Raw genomic sequence first — 26,601 nt, forward strand, 5'->3', positions numbered from 1 at the left:
CCACCAACCCCCAAACCTCAGCCCACATGTTTTCATAAACAAATGACAAAAAGGAATCAGGGATTACCCGTAGTCACCCTTAATCTTACACAGCTCCCCCCCCCCCCCCCCCCCAACCCCAGGTCTCCAGCTCCTCCCGTCCACTGCCTCTTGTAAAACTCCTCCCTCCACCCTCGGTTCCTTCCCCCCCAACTTTCCACCCCAGCTAGACCACTCAGACCCTGTTCTGCCAGGCTCCGATGGCCGCAGCCCCTCCCCCCACCTCACTCTCGTTCACTGGCCGGCACAAACTGGCCAGCGTGGAGGCCCCCGCCCGGGTCCCTTTCCCACTTGCCCGGCCCCAGGAAAACCCAAAGATCCCCTTTTAACACACAAACCCCGCATATCCACCTACACCCCAAAGAACTCTCATTTCGAGTGAAAGTCCCGTCCCTTCCCTTGTCCAAATATATACCACCTTGGCTCCTTTAATCTCTACACCCGCGCGCAGTGATACAAAAAAGAAGAAAATATAGTCATGAGGTTACATCGGCACATGGCCATTCCTCCGTTTGTCAGTTCTGCCACAGTCCTTCTGCTTTCGCAAACTCCTCCGCTGCTTCCGCCGTTCCAAAATAAAAGTCCCTGAGCTTGTAAGTCACCCTCAGCTTCGCTGGATATACAATGCTGCACTGCTAATGCTAATGTACAGTGCCCTCTTCACCCGGTTGAAGGCAGCCCGCCTCCTCGCCAGCTCCACCGTAAAGTCCTGGTATACACGTATACCAGCTCCAGCCCACTGCACCACCCGCTTCTGTTTGGCCCAGCTCAGGGTTCCAGAGAGTGTTAAAGTTTTATACTGAGCCACACACGGTGAGTTTATGGCAGGTGATCAAAAACCTGCTCATAGATTTTGAGGAGTGGCTGATAGGAAGAGGTAGGGAGAGAGGTTGAGGGGTTCAGTGAGGAAATTTCAGAGCTGAGGGCAAAGACTGCTGAAGGCATGGCCACCAATGGTGGAACAATTCAAATGAGGGCAACTCAAGAGGCCAGAATTGGAGGACAGAGTGATCCTGGAAAAACAACAGCTGGCAAGGGGAGGCAAATAGCTGCTTTCAAATAACAAATTCCATTCCTACAGTTTAAAGAATGTAATTTGGTTGCATGAAAAATGTATGGCTTTCAATTCATAATGCATATGCCTACTTCTCCAAACATAACCTGTTCAGCAGCTGCAGACAAAATGGCCGAGTCCACTCATACCGTTTTTCAGCACAGAATGTGTGGTGGAATATGAACAGGTCCCTTAAAGGTTTGTCTTAGCAATTCCAGCCCTCTCCAGCCTCCTGGCAGGACTGTGGGGTGACCTGGGGAAGGAGGTGAAGTGTTCGGGGTGCAGACCTGTGGTAGTAGCAGCCACAGTGGTATTCATGTGGAGCCAGGAGATTAATTTCTGCTCTCCCCAGCTCCACAAGAATTAGAGCATTAAATTGTTCACTAGACTCTTTAGAGCCGCCTTTTTCTCTCATCCAATGTTTATCCCAGCCAATATTTCACCCTCTTCCTCCTCAACTGCAATGTCTGCATTGTGACCTTTTTTGAAAACAAATGCAAGGAATTCATTGAGAACCATACCCATGTCTTTCACCTACACATTTGGCCTTTAATTGACTTCTTTCCTCTAGCTCTTTGTGTATTTATAAAACATCTTTGGGTTTTAATAGAATCATAGAATTTACAGTACAGAAGGAGGCCATCGAGTCTGCACCGGCTCTCAGAAAGAGCACCCTACCCACATCTCCACCCTATCCCCATAACCCAGTAATCCCACCCAACACTAAGGGCAATTTTGGACACAGAGGGCAATTTAGAATGGCCAATCCACCTAACCTGCACATCTTTGGACTGTGGGAGGAAACCGGAGCACCCGGAGGAAACCCACGCACACACGGGGAGAACGTGCAGACTCTGCACAGACAGTGACCCAAGCCGGGAATCGAACCTGAGACCCTGGAGCTGTGAAGCAATTGTGCTCACCACTATGCTATCGTGCTGCCCTTTCCTTGACTTTATTTGCCAAAATTTTTCATGCCCACTCTTTGCTTCCCTAAATTCCTTCTTAATTTCACTCCTGCACTTTCCTCCTCCTCTGGGTTCTCTGCAGTGTAATCAGTGATCCTTTGCCCTTCATAGTGTCAGAAGTGGGGATGTTCGCTGATGATTGCACAATGTTCAGCGCCGTTGGCAACTCCTCAGATACTGACACAGTCCATGTCCAAGTGCAGCAAGACCTGGAGAATATTATGGTTTGGGCTGATAAGTGGCAAGTAACATTTGTGCCACAAAATTATCAGGAAATGACCATCCCCAACAAGAGAGAATCTAATCATTTCTCTTTGACATTCAATGGCATTACCATTGCTGAATCCCCCACTCTCAACATCCTGGGGGTTACCATTGATCATATGTTTAACTGGACTAACCATATAAGTATTATTATAAAGCCAGGTAAGAGGCTGGGAGTTCTCCAGAGAGTAACTTATCTCCTGACACCATAAAGCTTGTTCATCATCTACAAGGCACAAATCAGGAAAGTGATGGAGTGCCCTGCACTTGCCTGGATGGTTGCAGCTGCAACAGCGCCCAAGAAACTCAATGCCATCCAAGACAAAGAGCCCATTTGATTGGCACGCTATACCTTACATTAACATTTACTCCTCCTATCATGACTCAGTGCCAATAGTGTGTACCATCCACAAGATGCAATGTAACAACTCACCAAGGGTCCTTTGACAGCACCTTTCAAACCCACAACCTCCACCACCTAGAAGAGCAGCAGGCGCATGGGAACACCAGCACGTGCAAATACCCCTCCAAGCCACGCACCAACTTGACTGTTTTGATGAGGTTTCAATTACTCTGGAAGTGACTTGAAGATAGTCCGTATTTATTTTTTCTTGAAGCTATTTATTTGGAACCATTTACATCCAAGTCCTCGTGGTAAGTGCATTTTCTCTGGACAGAGACTGTTCTGTGCCTTGCTCTCTTCGAGCCTCTTGGCCATTTGAACCTGATGTCATGCTTACGTCATTGGCATCACTGGCAGCAGAATTAAGAGCCCTTTACTCTACACTGACTGGAAATATATCGGCGTTCCTTCACTGTCGCTGGGTCAAAATTCTGGAATTCCCTCCCTGACAGCACTGTGGGTGTCCCTACACCACATGGAGTGTGATTCAAGAAGGTGCCTGACCACCACCTTGTCAAGAGCAATTAGGGCAATAAATGCTGGCCCAGCCACATCCCATTCATGATTGGAAAAGAAACACATGCAAGCTGAGAAATGATTTCCGTTAGATCGGTCAAGGAGCTCCCAACAGGGATCATGCTTATACGTTAGGCCAAGATTAGCTGTTAAATGCTTTCATTCCAGAGAATGGTCAATATTTGGAACAAATTATCACCTGATCCAGTAAGTGCTGATTCGCTATATATTTTCAAAAGAGCTGGCCAGTTCTTAGCTGAGACAGATATCATATTATATGAAAGGCAGATGCCAAGTAACAGACAGTGACTTCATACTCAAAGTTGCAATTCACAAATATCTACTCTATTAATTGCAGTTGAATCTATTCTTTTTTTAGCAGAGATACTTGCCATGAAATAATTGGATTTCAGAATTCAGATCACATACAGCCTCTGGCTCTGTTGCTTTACTTCATTTTTATCAGTGTGTGGTAATGGTTTACTCGTTGCCTGGTTTCCACTGTATGATGCTATTCCTTATCCAGTGGGAGCTAGCAAACACTGACAGAAAGAACATTGTATTTCCCTCTGGCATATGCAGCTTTTTATTGGCAAAGACTTGAAAAATGGTAATGTTCCCGGTTCAGATGATTGTTAGACGTCACATCTTAGAAATAATAGACAATTGCTCAACTCACAACAGGGTACTTGCAGCCTTTCTTCGTACCATGAACCTCCTGGTGTTCTTTGATGATGTGACAGGCATGGACGCATCAATATGATTTTGCTCTAAGTGCTCAAAGTTCAAGTTCCACTCCAATGGGCTCTTGTGTCAAGGTTTTGTGAAAGGAACTGATTATGAGTTGAAGCCGTTGAAGTGAAAAGGTGCCCAATCACATGGAACAGATTTATTCCTTTTGAAGCTGAGCTCTCGAGATAAAAACAAAAAGCCGTGTTGCAGAACAGCAGGTGACGGCCATAGTGAGGATAACAGATGAAGGGTCAAGGTATATAGTTCAGGACATGAGGTGAAAGGGCTAGGTCAATAGTGCATATTCTTCTTTAAAAATAAATTTAGGGTACCCAATTATTTTTTTTCCAATAAAGGGGCAATTTAGCGTGTCCAATCCACCTAACCAGCACTTTTTTGGGTTGTGGGGTGAAACCCACGCAGACACGGGGAGAATGTGCAAACTCCACACGGACAGTGACCCAGGGCCAGGATTCGAACCCGGCTGCTCAGCGCCGCAGTCCCAGTGCTAACCACTGCACCACATGCCGCCCGCATAACTATTTAGTGACTTGTTTCTAGATACTGAATAACTATTTATACATAATGTATATAACATAAACATATAGATAAGATCCAGGACAATCTTGAGCAAGTCTGACATCTGTGGAGAGAGAAGGGAGCTAATGTTTCAAGTTTGGATGACTCTTTATCAAAGCATGCAGTATTTTCTGTTTTTGTTTTGGATTTCAGCATTTGTCTTCATTTGTTTTTATATACGAGATCCAGTCCTGACCAGGTGCTATCTTTATGCTGACTTCTAGCAGGCTCACCACTGCACTCTACTGGTCCCTTGTGGCTCTCTACATCACAATATGGGCGGTACCGTTTCCCCAGTCCTACATTAACTCTTATAATCCCAACACACTAATCCCTCCGCCTCGTTCCCCCCCAACCAAATCTTGGCCCACATGTATTTACAATAATATTTACGTGCTACCCCGCCTCCCCCCGCGTCTCTGACTTCACAGATTCAGGGCTGGAGGCTTTATGACTCTTCCAGATCTCAATTTTTTCACATTTAGAGGAATGATAGTCCCAACTGCTTTGGGCGGACTTTGTTGGTTTGGAGTTGAAGTTGTAATACTTGGTGTTGCCATTATTTGGATTTCTACAGCTGGTTCCTTCAAATGTATGATAGGACGTTCGTTATGGGGAATAAAGAGATTTCTGATCCATCTGAATGTGCCTTCTGGGATCAATGTAAAGTAAGACCGTCGTCGATCTTCAGCCCTCAGGACAATGCGCCTTTGCTGTCAAGGTCCCTGATTCAAGCCTCATCAACTCTCTTTAACCTGGGCAGGTTTCCAGTACGGTACCGCCTATTGTAAGTGGAGGTTCATCACTGATTGTCGGACTGTTCTCGGTCCTGAAACTTCTGATAGCCCCTGACTGCCAAGCCTTTTGTTCATTTCTTCAGCACCATGGGATGTTGCAGCCCTGATGGTGCTTATCCACACTGCAGTGGAGTGGATCAATATGTCAGAAGCACCGGTGAAAAATTGTCATTATACTTCAAGAGGGTCTTAATAGTGTGGGCGTCTTTCCGCCTCACCGTTACATTGTGGATACCTTGGGGAGCTGGTGAGGTGTTGAAATCCACAATTCCTGGCAAAATGAGTGAAGTATCTATTAGAGAATTATGGCGCATTGTCAGACACCACTTGGTTTGGGATGACATAGATTTTTCAACAACGTAATGGTCAACTTTGTGGTCAATTGCATGTGAACTTCACTTCAATCCACCGCTAAAAACAGTCAACCATCAAGAGGATGAGCTTGCTGTTATATATAAATATTTCCGTCACCAAATGTTCCCAGTCTGGTAGGGAACTGTATGGGGATAAGGGGCTCCTCTGGACTGGTTTGTGCAGTGCATACACCTGGCAATTTACTGTCTGTGTGTGAATCTTCTCCCTTACCATCGGGAATCTGGGGTATTGCACGCAACAGTCCCATACAACTGTAGGTTGCATTGGTTCACAGACTCCCAAGATGCATGTCTTTTGCATCCTTATGGAGTCAATGGGCTATGTCTATGTCAGATGTCCTAGGCTGCACCCCCATTTCAGTTTTATAAAAAATTTGTTACTTTCTTTTTGGTTGCACTTCAGCCCCATGCTCCTGATCTTTGGCACTAGGTGCAGAGGAGAGTAAGGAGGAGGAGGTACTCCTCGTGTGCTCGCTCCTAGGCCTAGCCAAGCTAGCCACCAATAGGTCCAGGCAGCAGGCAGTCGAGGGGGTCATCCACCCCAACTGTCTGCCCCTCTTCCATGGCTATGTTCCCTGCCGGATGTCCCTGGAAAAGGAACACACAGTGTCTGGTGGCACCATCAAGGCCTTCCAAGCCCGGTGGCCATTTCAGGGACTGGGATGATTTATCATCCCAGCACGGGCAGCACGGTGACACAGTGGTTAGCACAATTGCTTCACAACTCCAGGGTCCCAGGTTCGATTTCCGGCTTGGGTCACTATCTGTCTGTGGGAAGTCTGCACATTCTCCCCGTGTGTGCGTGGGTTTCCTCCGGGTGCTCCGGTTTACTCCCACAGTCCAAAAATGTGCGGGTTAGGTGAATTGGCCAATGATAAATTGCCCACAGTGTCCAAAATTGCCCTTAGTGTTGGGTGGGGTTACTGGGTTATGGAGATAGGGTGGAGGTGTGGACCTTGGGTAGGGTGCTCTTTCCAAGAGCCTGTGCAGACTCGATGGCAGACCAGACTCGTACTCTGCAATTTGTGATGCCTAAGTGGCCTTGTTGTGAAATCTCTGTAAGATGGGAATGACCTATCACTGATCATACACTAACAGGTCATCAATGGCAGTGAAATGTCTCTGCTGTTCAAAGTAAATTTTTATAACATAGCCACCTGGACACTGCTGTGGCGAACCTTGTACTGTCAGATATGAACACCATCTTTGGACGGGATTGTCCAATCTGGGGCTAGGTCCCATGGTGGAGGCAGGTACATGGAGCATTTTCTGCTGCGGAGACCAGACCTTCATTAATCATGCAACTGGGTGCTTTGCACTGAAACGTGGCGGGACAGGCCAGGAACGTAGTGCACCATCATATCTGGGCGCCATATTGAAAAGGCATCCAACATCACTGACCCACGATTGAAGAAAGAAAATGGATCCAATGAAAATGAAGGTAGATCTCCGGAAGCACACTGAGGCCAGAAGATGGATCTCCTGAGAAACAAGATGGTCCACCAGGAACATTCGGAGGCTGGAAGATGGACCTGATCTGAATCTGGAAGATCCGCTCGTAGATGCTCTCCCGTCCCACTGCTGTGGTGTTCCGGCGTCCGGGGATGCTGGCGGCCTCCATTCTCAACTCTGGAGGCAACCCCAGACATCATTCAGGTAATTCCCTGCTTCTGCCACATTGTTCCAGACATATTTTGCATCGGTGTGTTTTCCCACTGGCGTCTCAGAGAATCAGGCATCGGTGGATGATTCTGGTCCAGCCTTCAACTGCATCCCGTCTGCAGGGTGCAAATCAGTTCACACTGGGCCGAGTGGGTGATCCACCATGGCGAGCACCAATTCCCCCCTCTTCCATGGCTATGTTCACTGCCGGATGTCCCTGGAAAAGTAACACACAGTGTCTGGTGGCACCATCAAGGCCTTCCAAGCCCAGTGGCCATTTCAGGGACTGGGATGATAAATCCGGTGGTGCCCGCCACTGAACCCACCGCCAGCCTGGGAAACTGTGCCCTTCATCTTGCATCTGCTCCTGGTGTATCTGTTGAAGCAAATAGGAGCTCACCAGCAGTTGTGTTGCCATGAACTGGGAATATGACTCCAGCTCGCAAACCAGATTGGCATTGTGTTTCATAGAATGGTCGACTGTGGCCCTGGGCAGTGTATCCGCAGTAATTTGATGCTACCCCTGGGTATACACTGTCTCATATGCAAAACGCATGAGGTGCAAGTGGAATCTCTGAATTCTGGAGCGGCTTCCTGGTGAGTTCTCACCCAATAGTGAGACCAGAAAATCTTTGTTTGTGCACGGTCGCCACATGTTATAGCACCAACTCTGGATCTGGGCTGCAGCCTTCTTCATACCACGCCCACTAACACTAGGTTTGCCAGCGCTGCCTGATCATTGCACCAAATTTAAAAGCTTATTTCAGCCTCTTTTTGGCCATTGCTCACCTTTTTGCGATCTGGCTAGGTCCTTTGACTCTGCTTTCAATCAAGACTCGCAACCAACCTCCATGTGCCCTGGTGGAGTCCTTTTATGCTGCATAGTGGATCCTTCTTCTTTGCTTCAGCCTCCATGTCAAGGAGCTTCTGAGACAATCTCCAGCTGTATTCAAGGGGCGAGATTCTCCACTCCCACGCCGGTTGGGAGAATCGCCTGGGCCCCCAAAATTTCCGGGGACGCTGGTCCGATGCCCTCCCGCGATTCTCCCAAGCGGCGGGAACGGCCCGGTCGAGTTTCGCGGGCCGCAGGCCGGAGAATCGCCGGAGACACCCCGCTATTCTGAGGCCCGGATGGGCCGAGCGGCCAGGCCAAAACAGCGGGTTCCCCCCCGACGCCGTCCTCACCTGGTCGCTGCAGTCGTGGGCGGTGCATGAACGCTGGGGGGGCGGCCTGTGAGGGGGCGAAGGGGGATCCTGCACCGGGCTTCACCTGGAATGTGGGGTGGCCCGTGATCGGTGCCCACCGATCGTCGGGCCGTCCTCTCTGAAGGAGGACCTCCTTCCTTCTGCGGCCCCGCAAGATCCGTCCCCCAGCTTCTTGCGGGGCGGACTTAGAGAGGACAGCAACCACGCATGCGCGGGTTGGCGCCGGCCAACCCGCGCGTGCGCGGATGACGTCCGTTATGCGGCGCCGGCCACGTCATCTATGCGGCGCCACTTTTACACGGGCGACAAGGCCTGGCGCGTGTAGATGAAGCAGCCCCGATACTGGCCCATTGTCAGGGCCTGAATTGGTCGGGACCGGGGCCGTTCCGCGCCGTCGTGAACCTCGACGGCGTTCACGACGGCGCGGCCACTTCGGCGTGAGAGTGGAGAATCCCGTCCAAGGTCTTCAAGCTAGGCGCATTTCTCTCAGGTCAGACTGCAGTTACTTTAATTCTTCATTCTTAGGGATTTGGGGGTCCTTCACCTGCTGCCACCATTTTAGAAGGTTGTCTGTTACCTCATGAAGATGGCTGAACAATTGCTGTTTATTAATAGCACAAAACTATACAACAAATATACAGGATAGAATCTCATAGAATTTACAATGCAGAAGGAGGCCTTCGGCCCATCGAGACTGCACCAGCTCTTGGAAAGAGCACCCTAGTTAAGCCCACACCTCCACCCTATCCCCGTAACCCTACAACCCCATCTAACCTAAGGGCAATTTATCATGGCCAATCCACCTAACCGGCACATCTTTGGACTGTGGGAGGAAACCAGAGCACCCGGAGGAAACCCACGCAGACACGGGGATAACGTGCAGACTCCACACAGGCAGTGACCCAAGCAGGAATCGAACCTGGGACCCTGGCCGCTGTGAAGCCATAGTGCTAACCACTATGCTACCTTGCTGATACAGTCCTGATTAGGTGCTATCTTCATGCTAACTTTTACCAGATTCACCACCACACTCCATCATTCTCATGTGACTCCCTATATCATAATGTGGGCAGTACTGTTTCCCCAGTTCCATATTATGCCAGAGTGCCCCAAACACCCTAATACAACAGTAATGATTTGCATGGGGGTTTACATCTGTGGAGCAATTGGGTTGTTAAATATCAAATGAAATTTAATATGAGTATTTACTTTTTATACATAGGATTTGATTTATAATCTTTATTATTGTTACAAGGAGGCTTATATCAACACTGCACTGAAGTTACTGCGAAAATCCCCTAGTTGCCACACTCCGGAGCCTGTTCGGGTACACTGAGGGAGAATTAAGAATGTCCAATTCACCTAACGAGCACGTCTTTCGGGACTTTTGTGGGAAACCGGGGCACCCAGAGGAAACCCACGCAGTCATGGGGAGAACGTGCAGACTCCGCACAGACAGTGACCCAAGCGGGAATTGAACCCAGGGCCCTGCTGCTGTGAAGTAACAGTGCTAACCACCGTGCTACCGTGCCACCATATTGTACCTTTCCCCACTTCAGTCCCTCCTAAAAGAAATTACAGCTGAAGGAGTGCTTTTTTGAACTGTAGTCACTCTTGTAATAGGTGAAACGCAGCAGACAAATTGTACGCAGCAAGCTACCAGCAACACCAATACGGTTAATGATCAGATAACCAGGTTTTAGGTATCAGTTGAGGGATGAACGTTGGTTAGATGCCAGGGAGAACTCCCTTCATCTTCATCAAATAGTGCCAAGGAATCTTATACATCCACCTGAAAAGGCAAGAAAGATCTTGGTTTATTGTCTCACCGGAGATGGCTCCACTGACAATGTAGCAGTCCCTCATACTCCACTAACGTTCCAGACAGGGCATTGTGCTCAAGTGACTGGAGTGGGATTTCAATTGAAAATCTTCTGATTCAGAGATGCCAATGTCATCACTGAGCCAAAGATGATACCTGAGCTACAAAGAATTGCAAACTGAATGAAAAGTACAAACATATGAACATATAATATTGATGAGCATTAAACAATGAGCTTGCCCATCAAGCCTTCTTATGACAGGGTCATCATGACCAAACACTTTAGTCCTGATTTTTACCAAGTCAGGACAACTCGGGAGCCCTTTAAAAATGGCAGGCAAGGCCCAGTTCCAAGATTCACATCGCCATTCTCGTTCCTGGCAATTTTCACTGGTGTAGGGTGAGGATGCGTGCCAGTCAGATCGCATGCATCATTCCCCCCCCCTTGTCGCCTCCATTACGGGATGGGTAATTTAAAACTCTATTGGTTTTCGTGGAGTCTGGACCTTTCTGCAAAAGTCCATGTTCACAGCCTTTCAGAGGAGGCATGAACCACAGGGGAACCCCAGGGCCCAAGTGGGGAACCACAAAAGCCCTCTGGAATTATTTCCCACAGGCTTTGAAATGCAAAAATAAAATTGCTGTTTCAGATTCTGATGCTGAGTTAGCAATGTTTTTTTGCTGCAGTGATTGAGTGCAGGGCTGGCCTACAAAGGTGAATTGCCCACTACATTGATCAGCATTGTGGAAGTGTTGAGGATGGAGGTTATGAAAGGACATGGAGAGGTCAACCTGCAGCCATGTAACCATCGAGGGATACAAACAAGCGCAATGAGAAAAAGTGTGCAGGGGGATTTTTTAAGGGACCAATGAGTGATAAACCCAACAGTCTCAACATCTAAACATTACAGAGAGGCAATTACCAAACAATTGTGTTGTTGGGACACACAGCAAAATCGTTAAGATATTGGTCAAAGGTTTTATAGTGCGCACAGACAGAGATGTTCCTTGTGCAATCCTGGAAACCACACTTCAAAATGGACTCAATCTGAACAGAAGAAGGTAAAAGAACTTGAATTTGTATCGTTCTTTGCATGAACACCTGACGTCTCAAAGAGCTTTGCAGCCACGGCAAGCGTAGTTACAGGTCGACATAGATCGGAGTATTTCCGATTATATAGGGGAACAAGACAGGGATGCCCGCTGTCTCCATTGTTGTTCGCGTTGGCAATTGAACCTCTGGCCATGGCATTGAGAGACTCCGGGAAATGGAGAGGGGTGATTAGAGGGGGAGAAAAACACCGAGTCTCGTTATACGCAGATGACCTATTGTTATACGTGACGGACCCAACGGGGGGGATGATAGAGGTTATGCGAATTTTGAGGGGGTTCGGGGAATTCTCGGGGTATAGGCTAAACATGGGGAAGAGTGAATTATTTGTGATACATCCAGGGGACCAGAGTAGAGAGATAGAAGGCTTACCGCTAAGGAAAGTGGAAAGAAACTTCCGATACCTGGGGATTCAGATCGCTAGGAGCTGGGGAACCTTGCACAGACTTAATCTGACACAGCTGGTAGAACAAATGGAGGAGGACTTCAAGAGGTGGGACATGCAGCCTCTATCGCTGGCGGGCAGGGTGCAAGCAATTAAGATGATGGTCCTCCCGAGGTTCTTATTTGTATTTCAATGTCTCCCTATACTAATCCCCAAGACCTTTTTTAATAAAATAGATAGGAGCATCACGAGCTTCGTGTGGGCAGGGAAAGTTCCGAGAGTAAGGAGGGGGTTCCTTCAGCGTAGTAGGGACAGAGGAGGACTGGCACTACCGAACTTGGGCGATTACTATTGGGCCGCCAATGTGGCAATGATACGTAAATGGATGATGGAGGGTGAGGGAGCGGCGTGGAAAAGACTGGAGAGAAAGTCCTGTAAAGGGACGAGTTTAGAGGCGCTGGTGACGGCGCCGCTACCGTTCTCACCTAAAAAGTTTACCACGTACCCGGTGGTGGCGGCAACACTGACTATCTGGGGACAGTGGAGGCGACAGAGAGGGGTGCGGGGAGCCCTGGTGGGGTCCCCTATCAGGAACAACCATAGGTTCGCCCCAGGAAGAATGGATGGAGGATTTCAGAGCTGGTACCAGTTGGGAATTAGGATGGTGGGAGATTTATTTATAGATGGGACTTTTGCGAGCTTGGGAGCATTGGAGGAAAAGTATAAGTTGCCCCGGGGAAATTTCCTGCGATATATGCAGGTGAGGGCGTTTACTAGACAACAGGTGAGGGAATTTCCGTTGCTCCCGACACAGGGGATACAGGGCAGGGTGCTTTCAGGGGTGTGGGTCGGAGAGGGCAAGGTGTCAGAGATTTATAGAGAGATGAGGGAAGAGGGGGAGGAGTCGGTGGGTGAACTAAAAGGAAAGTGGGAAGAAGAATTAGGGGAGGAGATAGAGGAGGGTATGTGGGCTGATGCCCTAAGCAGGGTAAATTCCTCTTCCTCATGCGCCAGGCTTAGCCTGATTCAATTTAAGGTGCTACATAGAGCACACATAACGAGGGCAAGATTGAGCAGATTCTTTGGAGTGGAGGACAAATGTGGGAGGTGTGGCGGGAGCCCGGCAAACCACGCACATATGTTTTGGGCGTGCCCGGCACTGGAAAGGTATTGGAAGGGAGTGACGGGAGTGATTTCGCAGGTGGTGAAGGCCCGGGTCAAACCAGGCTGGGGGCTAGCTCTATTTGGAGTTGCGGAAGAGCCGGGAGTGCAGGAGGCGAAAGAGGCCGATGTCGTGGCCTTTGCGTCCCTAGTAGCCCGGCGCAGGATCCTACTCATGTGGAAGGAGGCGAAACCCCCCGGACTGGAGGCCTGGGTAAATGATATGGCGGGGTTCATTAAACTGGAGCAGATAAAGTTTGCCCTGAGAGGATCGGCTCAAGGGTTCACCAGGCGGTGGCAGCCATTTCTCGACTACCTAGGGGAACGTTAGAGGGAAGACAGATGACCAGCAGCAGCAACCCAGGGGGAGGGGGGGGAGGGTTTAGTTTAGTTTAGGTCAATAGACAATGGGGTTTTGTTACCTGTGTATTGTTAAAAATTTCTGTTTTGTTATTTTTTCGTTTGCTTTGTAAGAGGGAAAAATTGTAGTTTGGAAAAAATCTTCAATAAAATATTTTTTTTTTTAAAAAGAGCTTTGCAGCCGATGATGTGCCTTTTGAAATTTAATGAAGTCATTGTTGTAACATGGATAAAACGGCAGCCAACATACTCACAGGAAGCGCCCACAAACAGGAGTGCGATCATGACCAGATAATCTGCTTCTGTGACATTGATTGAGGTCAGGTTTGGGGATAACCTGCCGCTGGTCTTCAAAGTAGTACCCTGCAACCTTTACGTTGACCCGACCAGGCAGAAGTGGCCTCAGTTCAAACAGTTGCTTCACAGTTCCAGGGTCCCAGGTTCGATTCCCGGCTCGGGTCACTGTCTGTGCAGTGTCTGCACATTCTCCCCGTGTGTGCGTGGGTTTCCTCCGGGTGTTCCGGTTTCCTCCCACAGTCCAAAGATGTGCAGGTTAGGTGGATTGGTCACGCCAAATTGCCCTTAATGTCCAAAGAAGGTTAGGTGAGGTTACGGGGATAGGGTGGAGGTGTGGGCTTAGGTAGGATGCTCTTTCCAAGGGCCGGTACAGACGCGATGGGCCAATTGGTCTCCTTCTGCACTGTAAATTCTTTTTTTTTAAAGAAATTCAGAGTACCCAATTCATTTATTCCAATTAAGGAGCAATTTAGTGTGGCCAATCCACCTACCCTGCACATCTTTAGGTGGTGGGGTGAAACCCACGCAAACACGGGGAGAATGTGCAAACTCCGCATGGACAGTGACCCAGAGCCGGGATCGAACCTGGGACCTCGGTGCTGTGAGGCAGCAGTACTAACCACTGTGCCACCATGCTGCCCGCATTGTAAATTCTATGATTCTATGGTTCTATCTCATCCAAAAGACAGCACCTCTATCAGTACAGCCCTCCCTCAGTGGAGGACGAGAGTATATTTTGTTTTATAAATTTAGAGTACCCAATTCTTTGTTTCCAATTAAGGGACAATTTAGCACGCCCAATTCACCTACCAGACACATCTTTAGGTTGTGGGGGTGAGACCCACGCAGACACGGGGAGAATGTGCAAACTCCACACGGACAGTGACCCAGGGCCGGGATCGAACCCGGGTCCTCGGCGCCGTGAGGAATAAGAGCAAGATCGGTGCCACCGTGCCGTCCCTGAGGACTAGAGTGTCAGCCTTGATATTTGTACTCGAGCCCTGACGTGATCACCCAGGCAAGAATCCTGCCAGAACCATGACTGGCACTCAGAGAAATGAAGAGCAACAAAAGTGATCCCACAGGTAAAGATGTTGAGTGGTGAGAATGCTGCATTATTGTGAATATATGCCTGCAATTAATTTCCTAAAAACTAAAGATCAGAATATAAAAATTGGCAAGAGCCAAACAAAGCCGTTACAATATCAGGAATGAGAAGTTAATCATCCTGTAACCCCCGTGAGATATACCCAATGTAATACAGTTACATCATGAGTACTCAAGCTCTCAAGGGGTCATACACTCAGGTAATTACAATGCAATGTTTCCCACTCCTTGGGGAAATGCACACTGAGTGACAGCACTACATTATTTCCAATTCCCCTGTTACATCTGTCTAATTTTTCTAACTTTGGTCATTCATTCCAACAATAAGCTCTGCCATGAGCAGGAGGTCCATGGAAGCACCAACTTCATTGACATTAACATACCAACAAAATGATCCTGACACCAACAAGGGAGTGCTTATTATGGTATTACCAACTAAACACACACGAGATAACTTATTACAACATCATCATCAACGTTTTTATTCGTCCATGGGATGTATCTCTAGCCAGCACCATCATTTATTGCCCTTATCTGATTGCCGTTGAGAAGGTGGTGGTGAGTTGCCTTCTTGGATCACTGCAGTCTGTGTGTGGTCGGAAAACCCACAATGCCGTTCAGGAATGAGTTCCAGGATTTTGACCCAATATAGGTCAGGGTTGGAGAGGAAATTGCAGGTGGTGTTCACATGACTGCGTTTGCTACCAATGCCACACATGCAGAGTTCTAGTGTTTCAAGTCCCACATCCCCATTTCTGAAGAGACAGGGACACACCTCTGGATTTGCGGGAATAAACATCAGGAGACACAGAATGCAGAAATTAATGGGAATTTCCCCCAGTTTTGCCTCGTTACATTAAGAACAAAGGGCAAAATGCACCCAAAATATTTCTACGGTGGGGATTTACCGGCCAGCTTGTTTTTTGGTGGCAGAGGCAGCCCGCCAGCGGGATTTACTGACCCCGCTGTTGTCAACAGGATTTCCTGGTGACTGTGCCCCTCATTGACGGCAATATCCCACTAGCGGGAACAGCCAGAAAATCCCGCTCCATGTGCCATTTTAGGTGAGTTTGGCGGGGTGTTTCCCGCCAGCTTTTTGGGTGAGATCCACACTTGGGGCACGATTCAACCAATTGGGAACAAAATCCCATAGCGAGGATATTTAGCTACGTGTTTCCCGGCGCTTGTGCCGGGAAACACATGACTATACAACGGAACTCGCGTTGTATAAGCGGCCTCAGCGGAGAACACGCGACCGAGGCCGCGCGTACCACGTTTTGTGCACTGAGGAGCTCCGCTTGCCGGATCTCCTCTGTGTTGCAAGAGATCAGGACGTCATTAAAAAATGGCATCCCGATCGATGAGGCCCTCAAAGCGACCCCCGACCTTCCCCAACAGGAACGTACTGTGAGAGGGTCTCCTGCTCACTCCCCTCATCACCCCACTACCCAACAACTTCACAGGGCACCCCCGGCTCAATCATGCCGCAAACAAAATGCCACCTTGGCACCTTGGCAGTGCCCATGCCAGTTGGCAGTGTACCTGGGTACCACGGCAGTGCCATGCTGGTACCCAGGTGCCACTGTCAGGCTGGAACTGCCATGGTGAAGGCTGGCAAGGCCAGGGTGCCTGCACGCCACGCCAGCAGTGCCAGGGCACCACCCTGCCCAAAGGGCAAGCAGCTGGGGGGCCTCCATTCCCCTGGGGGAACCCCATGAATTCCGTTCCATCTGGTCCCCATTTTGTGGGGTCTCCTGGCATTTATCAGCCATGCTGCACCGCGGCGAGCTGACTTTCAGGCGCAGCATGGCAATTGGATCGCACCCTAAGTAATTTTGGGAGTCTTAGGGAATTTCTCCCCGGTCCAGCCTGCACTTGGAAATGTTTTCAGCAATAGGGAGCTGTTCTCGTTGGCGAGTTCAGGCCGCCATTTTGAAAGGGTGCCCAATCCAGAAGTGGGCTTGACGGTATCCACCACCCCCACCCATGGACAATGTCACTCCCGCACACATGGGGAAAGCCCATTATGGGGTCACTGAGGGCCCCCTTTTCAGGCCTACCCAGCCTCCCTTTTGGACCCCGCCCCTTGCAGGGTCCCCACCATTCACCCTCCCCCCCAACCTTAATGAGGCCACGTCATACCCGCCCGTCACACACCCCCACTTTCCATGGTTCCTATCCCTCATTCCCCCCTTTCATAGGCATGGCTCCTCTCAGGTACCAACCATCAGTAATGCCACCTTGGCACCCAGTCACCCTGGCACTGCCGGCCTGACAGTGCCACCTGGACATACTGGCAGTGCCAGGGTGGCTGTGCCAAGGTGCCTGGATGCCAGAGGGAAAGCTAGGATGCCACCCAGCCATGTCCACGACCACCCATGGGTCTCCAATAGGCTGGAAGACCCCCCCCAGGTGCCATTGAGCCTGGTCCATGAATGTGTGCACCAGTACTAAACGGTGCCAGGTTGAGGTCTCACTGGGGAGACCATTAGTTCCCCGACGTATGCATATTTAAATGAACCTAATGAGACATGTCGCGAGGTTCGGATGAATCTCATGTGTTGCAATCTAGCAAAAGGCCTCTCACGAGATTCAACAGTCGGGAACAACGAGGCCAGTAAATATTGGCCAAAGTTTCTGAACCTGGGGTAGGCGAGAGGACAAGTGGTGTTGGGTGGTAGTGAGTGTGGGGCAGTGGTGACCTACACTGTTTATAGCTCTGGTGTTGTTTGTGGTGATATGCATCACTGTAAATACACAAGGGGTTAATGTAAATGCACTACAACTAAGTAAACACTAGAGGGAGCAGCAGAGGTGTCATGACATGCAGACATATAGCTAATGAACACAATAGAATAGGACACAACCAATGGGCAGTCAAGACACCCAGAGGTGACACTACCACAAGGGGGCATTACACAACCCATATATAAGGACAGGGCACACATGCTCTGTCTCTTTCCACAGGCGACACTCAGAGAGAAGGACAGGGGCAGATCAGAAGCATCACACCCACCGCAAGGCTTAGAGCAGACTAGTTAGTTAGACTGAGTTACTATAGCAAGATTAGCAGGAGAGTCGAACTCATATAGAATTGTGCTGATGGTTCAATAAATCACATTGAACTTACTTCAAAGTCTGAAGTATCTTTTGGTCAAAGCTGCATCGAGTTGCAGCCTGTGTTACCCCAGAGTACATAACACATCATTGTTGTTATTCAATTTGCAGTCATTCCCTTCAGGTTGTTTAAGACTACACTGTTTTCAAAACATTTCTCCTTTTCAAATTGAATTTGATTATACTGTGAACACTCATATTTAAATGTTAGATTATGAACAAAATCTGTCCTAAGTATTCAATACCAAATGTATTATGACCCACCATCTTGTGCCAAAATGATAGCCTGTATATCATCAAGTCATTAATTGCCTACCAACTGAACAGAGTATTGTCTGAGCGGACCATTGCGCATGCCTACCTGCTCGGCCTAAGACCATAAGAAATAGCAGAGTTGTGAACACAGTTTAGTCCATTACACAAACCCGCCTCCCATCCATTGACTCTATCTACACCTCCCGCTGTCTTGGAAATGCAGGCAGCATAATCAAAGACTCCTCCCACCTGGGTTATTCTCTCTTCCAACTCCTTCCAGCGGGCAGGAGATACAAAAGTCTGAGAACACAACTAACAGCTTCTTCCCTGCTGTTACCTGACTTCTGAATGACCCTCTTATGGACTGGACTGATCTCTTCACACATCCCCTCTACTGAATGGTACTACAGTCCATATGCTCGCCCGATGCCTGTGCCTATGTATTTACATTGTGCATTTATGTATGTTCTGTGTTTTCTTTCATGTATCGAACAATACTTTTCTCTGTACCTCGGTACACGTGACAATAAATCAATAAAATCAATCAGAAACGGCCATTTTGCATTGGCAGGAGACACAGTCGTATTCACATGCACTAGCTCTTGTTCTTCTAGGTGGTGGAAGTCATGGGTTTGGAAGGTGCTGTCGAAGGAGCTTTGGTGAGTTGCTGCAGTGCATCTTGCAGATGGTACACACTGCAGTGGAGGGAGTGAATGTTTAAGGTGATGAATGGGTTCCCAATCAAGCGGCCACTCTGTCCTTGATGGTGTCAAGCTTTTTCAATGTTGCTGAAGCTGCACTCGTCAAGGCAAGTGGAGAGTAATGCATCACATTTCCGACTTGTGCGTTGTAAATAATGGAAAGGCTATGGGGTTTCAGGAGGTAAGTCTTCGTGCAGAGTTCACAACCTCTGACCTGCTCTCCTGAACAGAGTATTTATGCGATTTGTCCATTTAAGCATCTGGTCAGCTGCAACCCTATGGTGTTGATGTGGAGGGAGAGATGAGGCAGAGCTATTGCCTCTGAATGTCATGGGGAGGTTGTGAGCTTAGACTCTCTATTGTTGGAGATGGCCATTAATTGCTTGGTGCTTGTGTGGCACGAATATTATGTTTCCCAGCCCATCCTGAATGTTGTCCAGATCTCCTCACTAGCTGAGGAATTGCAAATTGACCGGAACATTTTGTAATCATCAGCGAACATCCTGACCTTATGATGGCGGGGAGGTTATTTAATGAACCAGCTAAAGAGGGTTGTGCTGATACTGTTCTGAAGAACTCCTGCAGCTATGAACAGTAACAGGCTATACCTTGGCTAGATCAATGCATTACGGAATATTGCTCTCAGAGTAAGATTAGAATGGCACATAAATGATCTTTTCCCGCGTCTAACAAGCAGCACTGCTGACAGATTTTGACTCAATACAGTTAGTAAATGGGTTAGATTTGAGCTGGTGGCTGGCAGCCTTTCACTGTTCCAGGAAGAATAGGTTCATTACACATTCCTGGTATTAACATCACAGCTTCAGGTATAATAATGTGAAACCCAAACCCCAGCCCCGTTGACAACCTGTTCTGCGAACCGATTTTTCCGCCACAGGCCACACGTGTCTCTTCTGTAAGACAGATACTGGCAATACTCCCCCATGCAAGGTAGCTAAATCCCTATGTACCGTCACATTATTTACTCGCTCCAAGCCTGTGCAACACAGATCTCAAAATAGCCTGCAATATTAGGCTAGGTGGATTGACCATGCTAAATTGCCCCTTAGCGTTCAAAAGATGTACAGGTTAGGTGGGATTACCGGGATAGGGCGGGGGAGTGGGCCTGGGCGAGGTGCTCTTGGAGGGTCGGTGAAGACTCCTTCTGCATTGTGGGGATTCTATGGATTCCATCTCATGTCTGTGATATGGTTGAAAAAGGGAAGAGTTGTCGGGGTGGGAAGAGTGGAAGAGTGGTGTCCTGATAATATGCGTAGGCCATTGCTTTGATAACACTGCCTGCTGTGACTTGACAATTTCCTCAGTTTTATTTATCTCGCCAATTTTCTTCCTTGCTCTGCCCGTCATGTCACTCAGCTGAAATTCTCTTCACTGAATTGTTGCCAAGTAACAGTGGGTTGTAAGCATCTGTTTATTCCTCGCTGTCCTTGAGGTATTCAGTGTCCTCTCCCTCGTCATTGCTGAAGGCCCCCTATCAAGGCTTGGCCTCGTCTAGCCTTTGTTACAATGCAAAACTATGCAGAAGACCACAATCATACAGCGAACACTCTGGAATAGCTGTGTGGAAAGAAGCCACTAAACATGTCCAGGCATCTGAATCAGTTGAGGACTCCAACAGCCTACTCCACACGGCCTATATATGATTGCAGCAGAATTTCACTGCCAATCCTGGAATTCTAAGAACGGTCATACGCCAAGTCAGTAATGGGCAGCTTTTAATGAGCTGCTCAGGGAGAAAGAGTAGGGGGTCAATGATTAAGACAACATAAAAGCATAATCGCAACTGCCAAAAACATGGATACACAGCCGTGTGAGGCTCTGTTATTACATAGAACATACAGTGCAGAAGGAGGCCATTCGGCCCATCGAGTCTGCGCCGACCTCACTTCCATCCTATCCCCGTAACCCAATAACCCCTCCCAACCTTTTTGGACACTAAGGGCAATTTAGCATAGCCCATCCGCCTAACCTGCACGTCTTTAGACTGTGGGAGGAAACCGGAGCACCCGGAGGAAACCCACGCACACACGGGGAGGACGTGCAGACTCCGCACAGACAGTGACCCAGCGGGGAATCGAACCTGGGACCCTGGAGCTGTGAAGCCACAGTGCTAGCCACTTGTGCTACCGTGTTATTGCCGCATTCCTGTTACAAATGAATAGAATGGGAGCCTTTCTGATTCACGAAGGTGGGTGCATTGTGTAAAGTTGCGGTGTCACACGTGCTGTCAGTGACCTGCGGTATTTTGGGAAATCCTGCACTTTGGGCGAACCTGCAATCTCTATCCTGCAGTTCCCTAATTTCTGTGCAGGAAATGATTAAAGTATTTGATTTAGCAAGTCATCTGTTCTGCAGGCTGGCTGATGTCTGCTATCACCTATGACAGTGTGAAAAGAAGTGACAGCCCATCATTACAGTAACTTTGGATACAGGAGGCTGTACACCTTCTTGCAGAATGCAGCATAACTGGATTCATCATGGAATCCTTCCTATGCATCGTCCCTCAGAAAGGTGTAAGGTATATTGTTCTGTGTCTATATCTTCTGTTGGGAGCAGGGGAACCATTCCTCCGAGCATGGTGAGATCTATTTGTTCTCCCTCAGGCTGTAGCTTTCTCCTTCCTCCAACATTAGGAATGAGATTCCTAAACGGACCCTCCATGAAACAACTGCAATGTACGGCATCAATTCAGAACTTAGCAACTACAAGCACTTAAAACCCTTTAGGATCAAAAGAACAAGAAAAGTGCCCATGAAAGATTGACACAACTTTTACCCCACAACAGCTGAGCATTTCTTAGATTTAGATTTATTACCATGTGTCCCGAGGTAAAGGGAAAAGTATTGTTCTGCGTACAGTCCAGGAGATCGCTCCATAAATGAGAAACATAGGACATACGATAAATACGCAATGTGAAAAGAGTTCATGTGGACATGCCGAATTTTCTTAGTTTCCTGAGGAAGTATAGGCGCTGTTGTACTTTCTCGGTCATAACGTTAACGTGGGTGGACCGGGTCAGATTGTTGGTGATGTGCACACCTAGGAATGTGAAGCTGTCAACCATCTCCACCTCGGCACCATTGATGTATATAGTGTGTGTAAGACATTTGGGCCGGCATTCTCCCCTACCCGGCAGGGCGGTGGGTCCCGGCGGGATGGAGTGGCGTGAACGACTCCAGCGTCAGGCCGCCCCAAAGGTGCGGATTCTCCGCACTTTTAGGGGCCAAGCACTCACCGTGAGGGGCTAGGCCCGCGCCGGAGTGGTTCCCGCTCCACCGGCTGGCGTGGAAGGCCTTTGGTGCCACGCCAGCCAGGGCCAAAAGGACTTCGCCGGGCGGCGGAAGTCCGCGCATGCGTGGGAGCGTCAGCGGCCGCTGACGTCATCCCCGCGCATGCGCAGGGGGGGTGTCTCTTACACGTTGGCCATCGCGGAGGCTGTGGCCGAGGCGGAGGGAAAAGAGTGCCCCACGGCACAGGCCCGCCCGTGGATCGGTGGGCCCCGATTGCGGGCCAGGCCACCGTGGGGGCACCCCCCGGGGCCAGATCGCCCCGCGCCCCCCTGCAGGACCCCGGAGCCCGCCCGTGCCGCCTAGTCCCGCCGGTAAGAGTGGTGGTTTGATTCTCGCCGGCGGGACAGGCATGACAGCAGCGGGACTTCGGCCCATCGCGGACCGGAGAATCGCCGGGGGGGGCCACCGACCGGCGCGGCGCGATTCCCGCCCCCGCCAAATATCCGGTGCCGGAGAATTCGGCAACCGGTGGGGGCGGGATTCACGCCAGCTCCCGGCGATTCTCCGACCCGGAGGGGGGTCGGAGGATCCCGCCCCAGCTTCCTGAAGTTGATGACCAGCTCCTTAGTTTTGCTTGCATTGAGGGCGAGATTGTTGTTGTTGCACCATTCCACTATGCTCTCTATTTTCCTATCTCCCTGAGTGTATAAGGAGTGAAGTCGGGGGCTAAGTACGCAGTCTTGAGGGGCTCAGGTATTGAGGATTATTGTGGAGAAGGTGTCGTTTACCCTTATTGATTGTGGTCTATGGGTCAGGAAGTCGAGGATCCAATTGCAGAGGGAGGAGCCACGTTCTAGGTTTTGAATAGCATCTGAACTAGCTGCCTCAATACTTGAATGATCCACAGCTGAAGGGCAGGTCCAGCGAGCGGCATTGGGTGATAAGGTCACAAAATGACATTGGCGTTGGAATGCCGTTGCTCGACCAACGATATACCCATGAGCTGCCCAACTGCTTCAGATAAAAGCTTTTCCAACTGTAAAAGGGGCAAGAGGTTGGTGGGAGGAATAAAAATTATTTTTGCTCATTACTCTCTCATTTTTGGGTGCAGAGTAATAAGGAAATTCCTTCCATATCTAACCCATGTCCCACCTCTCCTAGGAGCATTCAAAAGAGAATTTTAACGGAATTTTACACTGTATCTAACTAACGTTGTAGCCTGGCCTGGGAGTGTGATGGGGCCATGTCGAGAGTGGTTTGCACAGCATCTAACTCATTGTACCTGTAATTGGAGTGTTTAATAGGACAGTATGGAGGAAACTGTACTCTGCATCTAATCCGCACCGTAACTCATATGGGAGAAAGGGCAAAGAGGGAGCATTAGTTGTTTCTTAAATTATTCTTAGGGTTAGAGCGTCATTGACAAGGCTGGCATGTATTGCCTATTCCTCATTTGCTTGTGGGAAGTCAGGAACAGGGCACTTAATACAGCAATTAAAGGGTCAGCCATGTTGGTTTGGGACTGGGGTCAGACATAGACCAGCTGGTTAAGGGTGACAGGTTTCCTTTGTTCAAGGGCATTGTTTTAAAAACAATTCTACAGCTTCTTGGGCTGCATTTTGTTTGCCCCCGCTGGGTGTGTTTTTGGTGGGGTGTATGTAAATTATGATGGATGCCCACCCCACTACTTTCTCATCCAACCCTGAGCTCACCCTCATTATACAGGAGGTGGTTGGCTACCAGAATTAGAAATCTGACTGCCATATTTCAACAATTAGGGGTCAATTGAGCTTATTAACAAGCCAATTGATCCCAAAAATATTTCCGCACAGAAATGGTTGGATTGGGCAATTGGGCAGGCCATTTTCTTAAAAAGCTTTTTCAAAGGGCTAGAAGGAAGAGGGGACACAATCTTTTGGGAGTGTGGTGCGCTTTGCATTTTGGGAGGCGGCCCCCTAATATGGCATTCACACCTTTCTTCCTATCTGCATACTCTGTAAAACACACCAACCCCCCAGGCCCCTGCTACCCACCCTAAACTGCCCAAACACTCCACGTTCAAAACCCTGAAACTACCTGGCTCCAGAATCCATTGTGTCTTCTTCTTGGGCCAGCTTACAGTGCCAGCAGCAGCCACTAATGTGGTCTTGGTGCTGCCGGGGATAATGCAATAAGGGGCCAGTGAGGGGCGGAAGTCCCACCCTGCCAGTGTTCAGTCCGTCCACAGCGCGTATTGGTTGTGGGGGGTGGCTGAAGCAGGTCAACCTCACTGATTTTGCATCTGCAGGGCGCAGCCACTCCACTGCATTATCTATTGAAGGTAGCCAAGCATTCATAAAGAACTCATCTGGCAACAATGTCCACACAAGCGTTTTAAAGCAATGGCCAAACATCTTTTGTTTCAGATGCGTGAAGGGTAAATGAGATATGAGGGGGCACTGGCAACAGCTTTTAAACTTACCTGTCTGTATTAACCCCCACGAGACCCAGGGGAACGACCCAACTGATGGGGCTCATGCTGAGCGGCAGAGGCCTAGCAACCGTGGTTCATGAACCAGGGGCGGGATTCTCTGACCCCACGCCTTCCGGAGAATCGCCGGGGCGGCGGCATGAATCCAGCCCCGCCGCCGGCTGCCAGATTCTGCGGCGCCGATTTTTCGGCAGGGGCAGGAATCGTTTTGCGCCGGTCGAGGGCCGTTGGCAGCAGCCCCCCCCCCCGGCGATTCTCCGCCCCGCGATGGGCCGAGTGGCCACCCGTTTTCGGCGGCTCCCGCCGGCGTAAAATACACCAGGTCCACACCGGTGGGACCTGGCTCTGCGGGCGGCCTGCGGGTACGCAGGGGGGGCGCGGTGGGATCTGGCCCGGGGGGGGGGGGGGGCCTCCACGGTGGCCTGGCCCGCGATTGGAGCCCACCGATCCGCGCGCAGGCCTCTGCCGTGGGGGCACTCTTTCCCCCCGCTCCGGCCGGTGTAACGGCCCACCATGGCCGGCACGGAGAAGAACCCTCCTGCGCATGCGCTGGGATGACACTAACACACGCTGGCGCTCCCGCGCATGCGCCAACCCGCGCCGGCCGGCGGAGGCCCTTCGGCGCCGGTTGGCGTGACAAAGAACAAAGAAATATACAGCACAGGAACAGGCCCTTCGGCCCTCCAAGCCCATGCCGACCATGCTGCCCGACTAAACTACAATCGTCTACACTTCCTGGGTCCGTATCCCTCTATTCCCATCCGATTCATGTATTTGTCAAGACGCCAAGCCCTTCGGCGCTGGCTGGCGCGGCGCTAACCCCGCCAGGCCGGACTAGCCCCTGAAGATGCGGAGGTTCACGCCACTCCTTGGCGCTGGTACGGCCCGCCCCGCCGGGTATGGGAGAATCCCGCCCCAGATACTTAGAAGCTGGTCAGTGTTGGGACCAGCATGATCGGTTGTCCCAACTGGGACTTATGAGGCATATGCTGTGTGGCGACTTTTACTTTTATTTTGCCCAAATAAACCTTTGCTGTTTAACCTTCTTATGACTCCTGAGTATATTACGCCGTCCAACTGTTCCCAACTCTGCAGCAAACTCTCCAAAGATTAAAGTACTAACTTACAGATGGGGTTCCCACAGACTTCAGATTTAGGTTAAAAAGACCAAAATTATTCCTAGTACTCTTAAGCGTGCTATCCAATACAATTACAGTAAACGTCTTAACTCCTATACTCCAATTCTTTTGAATATATGCTAACATATGACTTTCTCTCTTAACTGCTTGCTGTACCTACATGCCCTCTTTCTGTGATCAGTTATAACAGAGCAGTATCGCACCTTCTGATGAGGCACTTTACAGCCTTCCAGACTTAACATTGAGTTCAGCAACTTTACACCATGAACTCTGTCCTTCATTTTGATTTTTTTTCCCCCAACACCCTCCCCCCACAGGGCCATGGGGAACTTGTTCTCAGGTTTTATTTTCAGACAGTGCTGACCCTTGTTCTGCTAATAACCCGTTCTGCTATCTGACCTCTTATGTCACTATTTGAACCTGCTTTAGTCTTTAACACTATCATTGACGCTTCCTTTGTCTTGTGCTCAAGACATTTTGGCAAATCTCTCCAGAGTTCCCATCTATCCCTGATCTTCTATTTTGCTCCACCTGCTCCAGTCCCTCTCTTCAACAGTATAAAGCCCATCACATTTCTATCTCTCTTCAGTTCCGAACAGACACACAAATTCAAAACGTTAACTCTTGTTTCTCGCTCCACAAGTGCTGCTCGATCTGCTGAGGTGTTTGTGGTATTTTCTGTTTTTATTTCAGATTTCCAGCGTCTGCGGTATTTTGATTTTATTATGTAGTGCACATTGTTTTGGTGTAAGAATATATACAATGTATATTATAAGAATGTACAAGGTTAAGCAGAGTATATTTGATGGGAAAATGTCTCACAGGAGCCCA

At 49.3% G+C, this 26,601-nt stretch overlaps 1 protein-coding gene across 32 annotated transcripts in view; it reads right to left on the minus strand.

Moving 5' to 3' along the window:
- kif1aa (kinesin family member 1Aa) overlaps positions 1–26,601 on the minus strand; it is a 511,250-nt gene that overhangs the window by 386,338 nt on the left and 98,311 nt on the right. The gene's annotated exons all lie outside the window — the stretch shown is intronic.

Source organism: Scyliorhinus torazame, chromosome 14 (genome assembly GCF_047496885.1).
Source record: "Scyliorhinus torazame isolate Kashiwa2021f chromosome 14, sScyTor2.1, whole genome shotgun sequence".
NCBI classification, from domain to species: Eukaryota; Metazoa; Chordata; class Chondrichthyes; order Carcharhiniformes; family Scyliorhinidae; genus Scyliorhinus; species Scyliorhinus torazame.